Genomic DNA, 14,000 nt, shown 5'->3' with positions numbered 1-14,000 from the left:
GTCATGGATACAATACATTTCCCTCAATTTCTCACAGTTTAACTAAAAACTATACATAACAGTATCCATAAGATGTGCAAGTGAGACTTCCAATGAGCTCTGACTGCAGAATGTGGCAAAAAGACAATTTAAAATGTGTCAGGGAATAGTAATTAATCAAACATAACATCTTGGTGCAGCAGTTAACATTGTCACCTCACAGCAAGAGGTTCTCCAGTTCAATTCTCAAGCTCTGGCTTGTGTGTGGAGTCTGCATGTCTTCCCTACATTTGTGTGGGTTTCCTTCGGGTACTCCGGTTTCCTCCCACATTCCAAAGATATGTGTCTGGAGTACTTCTCCCTGTGCCTCTGCTGAAAATAGGCACTGTCCAAGTCATACTTTCCCTGTCAACAAATGTTAAATAAATAAATAAAAATAAAATAAATAAATAAAATAAAGCAAAACTCTGGAATGTTACATCCCCCCCCGAAAAAGATGCACACTGGATTCTCAATAATCCATATGGCTTGCCTTCCTGTGACAAGTAGTTCAAGTGATTATGTTACCAACATGGAATGCTGAACAGTTCTACAACCATGCTCAACTCAAAAGGTACAACTTTCCTTAGTTTTTACCCCAGAATTCAATGAAGCAATGACAAAAAAAGGCAAAAAAGCCCATCTAGTAAATCAATTGACTTGTCTGAGCAGATACACCCTGCAACTCTCAAACACTCTTCACCCCCCTGACTGTACAACCAACTAAAAGGCTGCAATACCTCAGACTAAGTATTATATCAGCTAAGGGGGGTTCTCACTGCTCATCAGTGCATCTGTATCCAATTCACCAAATCCCACACTGGACACTAGTCTTCTGAATCAGAAGGTTACAAACACAGTAAGCTCTCAGTAAACCGGAACTCAAGCAACCAGCAAAAAATATCAAAGAAATACAGTGCAATTTTCATGTGTTGCATTTTCTGTTTTCTCCCCGCAGAAACATACCTTACATTTTTTAGAGTTAAAAAGGAAGATAGGAATAAATTCCTTCTCTCAGTACTGTATTAGTCAGGCTTATGTTTAATAGTAACTCTCAAGCAACCAGAAACTATCCGACATCTACCAATCTCCATGGGTGCCGGTTAACAGAGTTTACTGTAATATTCTTAAGAAATGCAACAGCCCCATATGCTTCCCTTCCTTAGATAAATTGTTAGTAGTGTGTTTTAGTTATGTATTATTTATTTTATTTTATTTTACATCTGTTTACCGGGAAAGTACAACTGGACATTATTATCTGAGGCCAGGGGTGAAAAGGTCCAGTTACAACAGTAAAATACAAATAGAAAATAAGTAACAAAGTATACAAATATGTATAATACAAGTCAAGAAATGCTTGGTAGGAATAATGTAAACTTTTACATAAACGCACCCAAGTTCATCTTATAGAAGCATAGTAAGTTACTTTAATACAAGGGTTCAGAAGATGTCTGCATAATACACAGGCAAAACTGCTTGCCTCCCTGCTCCTTCTAGGTGCGCCAACTCGAAGACAGAATGTCCCAAAACAACTGAATTATTGCTAGTGTAAACACGGAGTGCAGATATTTTTTTCTTTGTGCTACTGATGCTCAAGCAATTTCACCTCAAGCAACTGTAGAGACACCAAACTGGAGAATAAAGTTTTCTTTCAATAAGTCAGATTGACATTTAATTTTTGTGTAGGCTTAAACACCCTCACCATGTATAATGTATACATATTAAACATATATATGTATATCTACACAAACACAAAATGACACCAAGATGTATACAAACACGCTCGCTGTAGATTGTAAGACAATCATGTTTTGTGACAGGACATAGACAGTACGCTGACAATTATTGCAGATTACACTGACAATTATTGCAGATTACACTGAAACGCACATTTCTACTGCCAGGTATTATCTTTGAAGGAAATCAACTCTGATGGTGACTTTGTCTGCACCTTTCAATGTTTGTTGTTTATAACCATAAAACGTATTTATTTCAGCACGTTATTTTTTATTACTGTTTTATTGAGATTATTATTTTTGAGAATTATATGAAAAAATATTTGAACAATTTGTTTTTGGGAGTCAAAATATTGGATTTAAAAAATTGCATGCAAGCATCTGACAAGTAAGACCATGAGCCAACATTAACTCAAGAGAAAGGCACACAGTAGGTACATAATCCAACTAAAAAAAGAAACGTCACCAGTTGCAGTTCTTTACCAAGCGGGACCGGGCAGCTGAACATCAACTGTTACGGAAGAGGCAAGGATGAAAAGTAAAACCTACAGGGATAATTGAAAACATGTTAATTAAAAGGTTTGCCACCCTTTGTTCCCCTATTATTAGAGAGCTGTCCGAAGTAAAGAATACAGATCGCCATTTCTTCACATCAGAAAAGGTGTCATTAAAACACTCCAGAACTGCTGAACATGCTGGACTCTATAAACACCAGTATGGCATTTAATGGTCAGCTTTTACTACTTTAATACCGAGTTTTAACAGAATTAAGCAAAGGTGATGATTGTTTTCCCTGACCCAAACGTGCTTTTTTGACTCTCACAAGCATTTCTTCTATTTTACTGTTATAACAGTTCAGTTCACAAAATAAACCCGTTTTCTAGTATGATTACTTTATTTTATCTCGCCTTTCTCAAAGTGTCGATCAGTAACATTTACAAAAACACAGCAGTCAGAAAATTTGATGCTATAAACAAAGTAATGCAAAGAACTTAGCTAACAGTGACAGCCAAGAAAATGACACAAATCGCAAATGACCCAATAACATGCAACCCGACACAGATTAATAACTATTTATTAAACAGCATCTGGAAGATAAGAAATAAAAAAAGGGGGGGGGGCAACATTCTACCGGCACATTTAGATGCTGATACTGGAGATGTAATGTTATAGTGTACAGCATCGGCAACAGCAATCTTGTCTATCAGTAAACAGTTCAGTGTACGACCACTTTTCAGACAGCATACCCTTTAAGTATCAATCCAGCCTGTTACAGCATTTCCTCTTACTTCATCACAGATTTTGTATAAAGGAAGATACATGAACTCATCTGAAATTTTAACCATTAACATGGAAACATTGGAGGAGGCATGCCAGAGATTCAAAGTGCTAGGTCTGAGAACCTTACATATTAATCAACACTCTGTGCAATGCAAGAAGCCACTAATGAAGGTTAACTTACACATGTCCCTCTCAACTGTACAGATTTTCAAGAATGTCCAGATCTTTGCGTCATATTTGGTCCATTTTTCATAAAATTGTGGTTTTCGGCCAAATTAGTGGCAAATCAGAGTGAAGTAAAAAAAATAAATAAATAATGAGACATTTCAGTTTCAGCCATCATACTATTCAGAAAATGCATGCTAATGTAAAACCTGTTATTGCATCAACTTTCTAAGTTTGTAAGAGCAATATTTACAATTTGTCCCCATTTATGGGCATTTGTCCCACTTTTACTTATGGCTTTGTCCAGATTTCTTGCTCTAAGAGGTTGAGAGGTATGTTACAGTCCAGTAGAGCAACCACAGCAAACAATATATACCCACCAATCTCAAAAGACATTAGGCTTGAGTGGTACAATGTACGAGTAGTACAGAGACCGTAAGTCAGCCTTCCATATTAGCAAGTCTGTTTTAAAGAGTCACGTTTACAAAACGGCCTGTATTATAAGCCAGAGAGTGAGTATTGCTAAACCCAGGGAGAAGTTGATCTAGCTGATATCTCTGTAATACTGTAACAATGCAACAGGACAGCAATGAAGAAAGATCTAAAAACAATGTTTAGTCATTTCAGTGCAATATGAATAGCAAAGACAAAATTTTTTTTTTTTTTTTTTTTTTTTTTGTGAAACAAAGATAAAATGCCAACTCAGTTCAGCATTATTCATCAAGAAAGTACCAAGATCTGTATTCATCATTCATTGGTCACATATTTGGAAATTTAATGCTCACGTCTTTTGAAGTGGTTTACAAACTAAAAATTTCTACTAGTGGAAAAAAATACAAAATAAAAAACCTCTTAGGTGCACTGATCCGCAGGCACTGACAGGTAAAAGAAATTTCCTGCGAGTCTGCACATATCTAGCAGTTAATTTTACAATAACTAAAAACTAGCAGAGTGCTGCAACAGTCACACTGTCCATCTTAATGTCATGTGACAAGTAGACAACAGCAGCAAAGGGAAGCTCTCAGGAATGTCTGTCAAACTTCTATAAATGTGAGCGGAACGCAGTTTTTTCCCCTCTGTTCTACTCTGGCATTGTTGAAATGTTTCTTTCGGCCAAAGGGAAAGAAATGAAGTACCCTATCTTCCCCCTTTCTAGGAACAAGTGAGTATAAAACCACTACATCCAGCATCAGTAACCTATGAACTTGTGGTAACGGGCTTACGTTACCCCGAAAGCATGACTACCTGCAAATCCATTATCTGTCAAATAAAAGTGTTTTTTTATGTTAGCAGACCAGCATAGCATTTCTTCTTCTGCTTTCTGCCAAAATGCTAGCAATACATGGGCTTGCATAGGGTACCACTACAGCAGACCACAGTAAAGGCATTCAACAACTAAAACTAAACAGCACATACAGGTTGCAACTTCAAAAATTACTTAATGTGTGTAAATGCTGACTGTAATTAGAGAAATATTACCCAAAGGAGTCATCCTACATTTTTTGTTCCTGAATCATGCTAAAGAAATGAATGCAAGCAACTGAATAGCACAAAATGACTAAACAATTGGGGGGCATTCACAACATTTTCCACCCATCTGCAAAGGTTATGAAGACTCAAATAATTCTGCATCATTGCTTCTCCATCTCTTACTTTTGTTTTGGAACAATTGCTACACACAGTGAGTGACAGTGACCTAAACTGTATACAAATATGTATCAGTAAACACATTAAAAAAAAAAAAAACTTTCACTACAGCTATTAATGTTTGCGAAAGAAGTCACAATGTAAAGATTATACACTTAATGGCACATTGCACAGCTATGCTCCAATCACAAATACCGCACAAAAGCGATGAACATCTCTGGTGGAACTTCTGCATTAACAAACTGTGCAACAAAAGAAGAAAATTAACTAAAAGTTGCAAGAAAATCGTCATCTTCCTACCAAAAGACTACAATGAAACATGCCAGCAAGGAACTTAAAAACACTATCAGAAAATGTAAAGTAGAGTATGAACTCAAGGCCAATATAGATACCAAAGGAAAATTTAAATATTTTTACAATTTTCATCTGGCAAGCGCAAAGGATCCACATTCAACAACTGAAAACTACATCTGGTTAGTCAAAGATGTAAAGATCTGAAATTCAGCAACCTCAGGACCAAAGAATAAATTCCAACAGCACATAACTTCTAGTACCAACAGTTGTTAAACTCTGTGATGGTCAAAGGTTCTTAGAATGGACTAAAATTTACACAACCTTACCAAACAGTAGTTAGTCACAGTTTTGGATTATGCCACAGGTAGCTTCCCAACACATGCTCGAGGGTGACATTGTTTGAGCGGCATTATCCCAAAGGGGGAGAAAAAAAGACGAACAGACCAACACCAGACACCTTTTCCCCATAGGAAATCATTGCCTGTTCAGTTTCCAATTGTGCACCAGCAAGGGTTTCTCTCTTCCTTGAGTTGATGTGTTTGTGGAGTTGATAAAAAAGTTGTGCGTTTGTGGGGGGGGGGGGGGGGTCTGTGTTTTAGTGGAACTGCCACAAGTTTAATAAAAGATAAAAAGATGCCAGCGAACTGAGTGGATCAGTTTATTATGATGACTTGAGTAGCAGTGATTTGTGGGAAGGGGTTGTTTTACATCCACAACATGCAATGGTAATAAATGTCTACAAAATGACTAGGTTATACTTCCAGGATCATATACTGGACTTTTTATGAAAATGGACTTCATATGCACTTATCTCCACTGCTCCAGGTGGAATAAGGTGGGGAAAAAAAGAGAGATACTGACAGCTGTATGCCAAGTGATTTTTTCGATTTCTCCAACTCTATTGGCAATAGATATGCAAAGCAAGATACAATAAGTACAAACTGAAATGAGAGGAAGAAACCAATGTACACTGCTGCAATGTATAGTTGAATTTTTCGTTGTGGAAATAAACACATTTTGTGCTGCTCCAGCACTGCATTACTACATTTAATCCACTGCATTACTACATTTAATCCACATCCTATAACAGCTTATGACTGTGAAATTGATTTAACTGCTTTCTCAAGAAAATATCACTAAAACTTTACAAAAGACTGATGTTTGCCAAGTAATCTAATTCAGCCAAGGAAATAGCATCTTGTTTGTGTACACACGCATTATTAGAGATGCACAACATACACTTGTGCGTCTCTAGTTACATACAAACACTTTGAACATTCATATTTGTATACAAACACTTTGAGCATTCATATTTGTATACAATCACTTTGAACATTCATATTTGTAGACACATTTTAGAGTGAAACTATAATTACAATTATGCATTTCTTACCATACTCCTTTCAATGAAACATGAAATGTGGCATGTACTACTACCACAATGAATATGCCTATTTATTACTGCTTATCACCACTACTAGCCTGGGTAACCCAAAAGCTGCCCATGTATAAAAACCTAGAATTATGCTTTACTTCACTTCAGTAAGGTAAAAAAACAATTTCTGAAATAAAATATGAAATGATGATTATCAGATTACTATTTAACTAATTTGTCGCAAGTCACATAAATGTTTACTGTGGGACATACATTCCATTATAGTGACCAAGCTTCTTTAACCCAAACCATACAATATACATTTGCACTAATTAAAATATAGTTAAAACAGAATCCATTTTTTGTTAATGTTAAGCACAAAACCCATCACACTTATCGTGGCAACATAATTAACCAATGATCTCCTTCCTCAAGATGATTTTCAACAATACTAATCAGTGAAAATAATCCGTTTTTGTGTACTTATGAAATACCGAAACACACACAATGAGGGTGATGAATACAGCTGCTTAAAAAAAAAAAAAAAAAAAAAAAAAAAGAATGAATTTATTGATTACAAAATAAGATGCTTTTGCACCAAATACAACTATATTCTTACAAGGCAGAAAGATTTTTCTTTCAAGAAATTACAAAAATGACATTAACAGTCTCACGAAATAGGATGTTTTCTTTCAGTACACTCCTTCCTTACATGGCGATCTTCCTCTGCAAGTCATCACAAAAACACATTTTGTTCTGTGCTCTTGTACCGTATGATGCACCTCACATTTGAAAAAGGAATAAGCACTGCAGAATATAAAAATAAAAAGGACCACAGGATCATGGACAGACGTCTTCATACATCACACAAAAAGAGAATTAAAGACAGAATTTCAGCACTTCAAAATTACAACCAGTTCATTTATAAATTCATTACAGCACCAACCCGGGCTCCACTGAATCTGGTAAAGAACAGATGCAAGTCATTATCTTCATCTTAGAAAATGTCCCTGGACTTGCTCAAAATGTTTACAAAAATGTATGGCAAAAGGTGCATTAATTTACAGTTATAGATTAATTTATAAAACCACCACATAAATTACTACATTATCAAAATAATTTTAAATACTCCTCCATCCATACACACTGGAGAGAAAAACCTGTATTGACCGTAACACTGCTAAATTAGCCAGCAAGCTCAGTCTTAGAAAAGTACCACACAGCTGCAAAACCGAATATCAAAACATATACCATTAATTTTGCATGTAGCACATTTCTTCTCATTAATGTCAGAGTGTCATTGCCTTCCTGATACTTACACATTTAATTTCCACACATTTTAAAAATAAAATAAATTAATGCAGATTTGATCAATCATAAAATAACTTCCCAATTTCATCAAGCTCTCCACTGAACATCTTCTGAATCATGTCCAAAAGAAGTGCAATAATACAAACATCTGTAGATTACAGTCCTATACAACCTGGGTATTTGTTATACAATTATATTGTTTCTGCCACCTGTTGCAACATCCTTTATCAGCTGCATTAAAAAAGACAACCTGCAAATGCAAACATTTTTACACCTGCAAATCTCCTCTACATTAAAAGTAAAACATCTCACACTTCAATACAGTTCAGCCAAAGAAAAGAGTACTAATTTATAGACAAAAAGGTATTTAAAAATGAACATTTTAAAGCATATTTTCCTGTGATTACTTATAAATCTATACTTTGAAATAATTTCAAACCACAGTGGAAATCTCCACTACAGTCAGTACTGGATTTGCATGAGCAAAAAGGACATCTAGATACTACTTACCCAGCCAGGTGCTCAGCCACCTGAGAGGCTACCATGTGCCTGTCACCACTTTTAAACATCAAAGTCACCACTCAAAAAAACACAATCCATACAAAAGACCACTAGGAAAACACTAAAGATCAGATTTAGTTAAGATTTTCTACTAACCAGCATGCATGTGAACTGCAACAATCATATACATACACAAGAGAAAGCATGCATAGCTAGTCTACTTCATGTATCTCTATCCATGCAAGCTTATAGCTTTCTCCAGGTTTTAATACAAAAATATTACTCACTTTCTATAGGTAATATCCAAAAAGAAAAAAAATTACACAAAATGTAAAAGCGTCTTAAGATTATTAGAATGTCACCCAAAACAGCTGTATGAGAAACATAAAATCAAAAACCCTATGGGAATAAGAAAAACACATTGCTAGTCAAGGGACTTAAGTCTTGTCTCATGTACTAGTGAGAAACAAATACAACATGAATATCATACTACAAATAAATACTTTAAACAACACAGTACAGCTTTCTCTTGCACTGTATAGAAAGCTATGGAAATGCATGTCACAGGAAGCCATGTAAAAGAAAAGGCCCACAGCTAGATGCCCTGGTTAGTTTGCTATTCTCAAATTAAAGACCTCTTCAACTGCTGTGGAGTAAAGGAAGCCCACCTCATTGTGTATGGTTATTAACTTAGCAGAAAACCTAAAGGAGTTACAAAAGAAAAATGTCAATATACTGTTTATTAAGAAGCATAACAGTGTCAGAAAGCATTTTCAGTCTTCAGCATTTGCATGTCAAAAATCTGTAAACTAAAAATGTACCGGGCAAAACACTGCAGTTGACAATTAGCAGTTATGCAAGTTTGTCTTTCTAGATCCACAGTGGTTTCACATCTCTGCAATGCCACATGATACAGCATTTTCTAAGTTTAAGACCGACACCCCACTTGACTGGTTTTACATTATACATTAGCTGCATTTTTTTTATCTGCGACATGACAACATCCTAGAAAGAAAATATACAACTGACCCCTCTCCAGAAGGATATTCTGGATAGCTAGCGTCTCTGTCCTGAAACCAAGAGTGCCTTACACCCGCTAAAACTTTCAGCCACTGACATTTTTTCGCGTATGTTGCAACTCTTATCTTCAAAGAAAAAAATAATAGTTCCAGACTATGAAAAAAAGGTAAGTAAACAGCTACTGATTCAGTATTTTTGTTAGTATTAAAGTATTAACTTCTATTAAACTTTAAAACATATGCTAACTTATACCATTTACTTTTATTAAACTTTACTTGCATATTAAAATACCACATTAAAGAAAAACAGATTATGCCTCATTGCATGCGGACTATAGAAACGCTACGTCAATGCCAAGGATATTTAAAGGAAGATCCTTTTTTTTGTTTTGCAGTTCACATCTCGCTCACTTAAAGCTGAAACAACAATCTTCAAAATGGCAGTATTAGCCTCACACCCCTATAAGCATCTCCAAATTTACAAAAATAGTGTGTTAAATTCACATATCTGAAACCTGACAGTTGGGCTGGGAATCTGATGTTGACTTTTTTTCAGCTTCTTTGTAAAATTGAAAAACAGGCTGAACACTGAAAACCCAAATGTGTTTACATTTTCATGGGTTACTGGAACCCAGACAGCAAAGTGCAGCTGAAATGCACTGGAAACACACTAATGTGTTAAATTAGAGCAATTCTTAAACCAGTAAACGATTGCTTACTTTACAAATTTAGAACAAGAAGCATGATTCAAACACTTGTCCAGTCGTTTGATACATATCTGGCCAGAGATCACGGTTTTAGATCAGTAGAAAAAAACCTGGTGCCATATTATGAATGAAGATTTCTGCTTGATAAGCACTCTCTCAAGGGGATATCAAAACATATCACAATACTGTTAATAATTCCACAGGCATCAGAACAATTTTATGTAGAAAAAAGCAAACAAACGTGCAGGAAAAAAAAATAGTGTACAAGACAAGACTTTACCCAGATTTTCTCTCCAGGTTTAAAATGATATCCCCAAATTTAAGCTTAAATCAAAGCAAGCTCAAAGAAAACAAGTAAAAACTCTATATTGACTGCAAGCTACAAAGCAGTGCATGAGAATGTTTCAACTGCCACATGTAAAACTGGGGGTGGGGGGCGACATAATGATGGACAAATCCTACACAAATTCATGCTGGTCATTACACTCTAAATCCCTACTCTGAATACTCTGTAGTATTTTCCACTGCATACTCACCTGTGAGCCAAGAAAAACTAGCAAACGATCAGTACTAGTTGCAACAAACCTAGCCTCAGAAAAGCTGTAGTGACTTATAACTAAGATGAATATATCAAATGCACAGTTTCTAAATACATGCAGTTTTGATACATTCATTTAGAACACAATATAACCTGGCACTGACAATAAACATCTTGCATACTGGCTTTCATTCCCTGGAACAAATGTATGAAATTAGCCAGGATTTCAAAATCATGACAAAAACCTGTACAGCAAATCTTGCTTGCTTTGGTAAGTTAACAAACCAGCATACATGTGCTCAAAGCACTTTGCACCCTTCTGCCTTTGATTACTGTCAGATGCAGTTTTGTTTAAGAAAAACCAGAAGTGTGTCTGTATCATTCAAAAACAGTAGAAGTGATCAACATGTTGTATGTGTGCTTTCCTGAAAAACTGAAGGGCCAATCGTTTAATGTTTTGACATGCAGCTGATGTGAGCAACATAAATTATTACATTAAAAATAAATGTTTATGAGAATTAGTTTCTAACATTAAAGAATATACTATGAAGTTATTAAATTACATATTTACAACAGATATTGTAACAGTGTGACAGCAATGACAAGTCTGTGCCAGATGGGCAAAAGTATATACATAATAAATCAGTAAAGGAGTTGTTATACTGTTTAAAAAACTGCCCCATCTTGATGTGACTAAGAACAATATAATGCTTTTACTGATCTAACCAATATATACAGAACAAGTAGCAAAATACCTTATGTTTCAGAACAAAACTTTTTTCAGAATGTCCATGAGCAGGTATCACCAACTTGTGTGCGTCTCTGTAGAAACATATCTACATAAACTATCAGTGAATACTGCCAGTCCACCAAAGAAAGTACTGAAAGGAAAAGGTGGACGACTCTGCCTCAAAGAAATATGTTTCCAAATGAATTACCGAAACATGAGACAGCTATAACTATTAAACACAATTTCACACTTGAAAGCTGCAACAAGAACTCTCCATGTCACAACTACATAGCTTGGATAATCACTTCATTTTTAACAGCAGCATTTCAAAATGTATTACTCATATGCATCCCACACTACCCTAAGCAAACTTATGTGTTTTTTAGGTTTGGTGGTGTTTCACGTATACCTACAAGCATTTCTAGACATGCATGCATAAACACGCGCATATGATTACTCGTATGCAAATATATACACGTGAGTAGACCCACACAATGTGTATTTGTATACGTGTGTGCGTGCGTGCATGTGCATCGTATAAGGGATGTGCATCGTATAAGGGATGTCTCACTGGAGAGGGAAAGAGTTCTACTACAAAGGCAAATATTTCAGGTACATTACAGAAAGGATTGGTACTGCTCTTCCAGACGCAGTAATTTGAAACAATACTTGCCAGCTGACATTTAAAAAAATATAAATCAAATACCAACAATCGTTCATAACTACAGTAGCGTTAAAGTTGCTTAAGTCCTGCATTAACTTTCAAATAACCAAAAACAGAAAATAACTTCCAGCACAAGGAAACCCACAGCGTTCAAAGATAAATGTAAGTAACATTAAAAGAACACAACAAATAGTTGGGATTTTCGGTTGCTCACATTTGTATGCATCTGCCTCGGACACCACGTTTGAGCTACCTTCTGACTGGTTAGTGCAAATGACCAAAACAAAACAGAGCGCCTCAACACGAAATGAACATATGCAAAATACACAATGAAATGTGAATACACAATGAAATGTGAATTAAACTTGATCCAAAAACAAATGTGCTAGGGCTGTAGAATACAAAACAGAAAACAAACCAAAAATGCGTATACAGTACATTGTAATTCACTAAATGTGCATGTTTCTAGGTGTACACTTGATCATTTTGGAAACCAACGCTTACAATCTCCGTCCTAATATGAAAATGTAACCTTACCGCTCATTGTTTACTTTGCATTTATACATTATTACTTAAAGCCACAGTTTAAACCATACCTCTCTCTCAACTTATTTGCAAAAAAATTCTGAAAGAAGCCAAAACCAAAATCAGAAATAATTCATGAAAAAAAAAGGTTTTGCATCAACGTGCATTTTCTGTACAATAGAAATATAAAATACTGACATCTAGCATTACTGACCGATTGTAATCCCCGTTGATTGGCCGCAAAAATCAAACATTTTATGTAGTAGTAGTAGAAACAGGGACAAATTAGAGACATTTTACCAAATTCTAGTCAAGAGATATTAATTAAATCAAATTACAAAACTAGTTTTTTACCTTTAAAATAAGCATAATAAAATGCTGCTTTTGTCAAAAAAGTGTTTCCCTTGTACTATGTTTCTGTACACTCCACAGGAAATGTCCACTTCACTCCGTAATTAAGCAGCTGCAAGACTGGAGGCAGCAGTACAGATATTCCCTGTTCCATATTTTTTTAATATAATGTTAAATCACCGACAATTACAAAACTAAATCAGCCCCTCTTACTTTATGACTAAGCCAAAAACAATGAACGGCAGGGAATCTCGGCAGCTTACTCTTTCAGAAGTTCTTCCTTCTTATGAAAAAATGCAAAAAATGTGAACCATTTTTTGAATGTCAGGCTGGAAGCACAGCAGCCGTGACTCAGTCAACAAACTGAAAGCAGTCTGTTGCAATACTCAGGCAGCCCTGCACGGTCTACAAAAGTAATAAACAACACTCACTTCCTTTCGCCGACCTATGCTTTGCTGCTTTTCTGGTCATTTCTGTACTACTTTCACCTTATTGCAGCGTCGCCTGCTTTCAAACAAGTAAGAAAGAACAGAAATGGTCCTTAAGAGTACGTCAGCGGGGTGCCGCCGAAGCTCTTAGTAACCTTTGAGCAAACACCACCACAAGAAAAAAAAACTTACCTCAGCACTTATCTTGAGAGGTACAATCGGGGGGATAGGGGCACCCCAAAATGTGTCTTTGTTATGCCCCAGTACCGAGAATTGTGTTATTGTGAAGTTAACTGGAAACTAAGAAAACAACAAGAAGCTAGGCTTCCACGCGAAGCCGGTATGTATCAGGACTCGGCGTCGCAGCTCCGAGCGATGCGAAGAATGCGCGGAATGAGATGAGGAATGAAATGAACGCTAGGAGCGAGCTCACATGGGTGGGGCGTGCAGCCGCGTCATGTAGTAACCTAGCGAGCACGAGGGGAGGGTCACTGTTCGCGGTGACATAGTCCATAAGGGCGCTAGGTCCGAGGTGTGACGTCGCGCGAGCCGATGACGTAACATGCTGTCAGACTCCATATGCGAAGTTTCTCGTTTGTAAATGCAATAGCAACCATGCTTTAAAGATTTTTTTTAATCACTTGTGCAACTGAACAGAAAAGCTTCACTGGCCTTTGAAACTAATTTATTTAAAAAGCATTAGTTTCTGA

General features: G+C 36.1%; 1 protein-coding gene across 5 annotated transcripts in view; it reads right to left on the bottom strand.

Annotated features, from left to right (window-relative positions):
* Window positions 1–13,696, bottom strand: part of TEAD1 (TEA domain transcription factor 1) — a 1,209,838-nt gene extending 1,196,142 nt beyond the window's left edge. For 3 of the 5 annotated variants that reach the window (XM_044058987.1, XM_044058991.1, XM_044058986.1), the window contains exon 1: window positions 13,483–13,696. The gene's annotated coding sequence lies outside the window, so the exon portion shown is untranslated. Of the gene's footprint in view, window positions 1–12,865; window positions 13,025–13,482 lie in introns of those variants that run through there. The other 2 variants (XM_044058990.1, XM_044058989.1) reach the window with 2 other exon arrangements.
* Window positions 13,697–14,000: the final 304 nt, after the last annotated feature.

This window comes from Protopterus annectens, chromosome 17.part0 (assembly GCF_019279795.1).
Source record: "Protopterus annectens isolate FY-2018-M chromosome 17.part0, PAN1.0, whole genome shotgun sequence".
In the NCBI taxonomy this organism is placed as follows: domain Eukaryota; kingdom Metazoa; phylum Chordata; order Ceratodontiformes; family Protopteridae; genus Protopterus; species Protopterus annectens.
The sequence above is the reverse complement of the archived record's forward strand: the minus strand, read 5'-3'. Positions and strand labels throughout refer to the sequence as shown.